The sequence below is a fragment of the Cucurbita maxima genome, unplaced genomic scaffold (assembly GCF_002738345.1).
Source record: "Cucurbita maxima cultivar Rimu unplaced genomic scaffold, Cmax_1.0 Cma_Scf00160, whole genome shotgun sequence".
Taxonomy (NCBI): domain Eukaryota; kingdom Viridiplantae; phylum Streptophyta; class Magnoliopsida; order Cucurbitales; family Cucurbitaceae; genus Cucurbita; species Cucurbita maxima.
The window spans coordinates 132,997-133,245 of record NW_019272176.1 but is presented as its reverse complement, the minus strand read 5'-3'; positions in this window follow the sequence as shown (position 1 = coordinate 133,245).

Here is a 249-nt window from a genome sequence, read left to right as displayed (position 1 = left end):
CAGAGCTGCAACCACAGAGCATACTAAGGATTCCAAGAGATCAGATAACCTACACTAACCTCGCTCTGATACCAAATGTTAGACGAACACGACTCTCCACAATGGTATGATATTGTCCACTTTGAGCATAAGCTCTCATGGCTTTGCTTTGGGCTTCCCAAAAGGCCTCATACCAATGGAGTTAGTATTCCTCACTTATAAACCCATGATCATTCCCTAAATTAGCCGATGTGGGACTTTCATCATCCA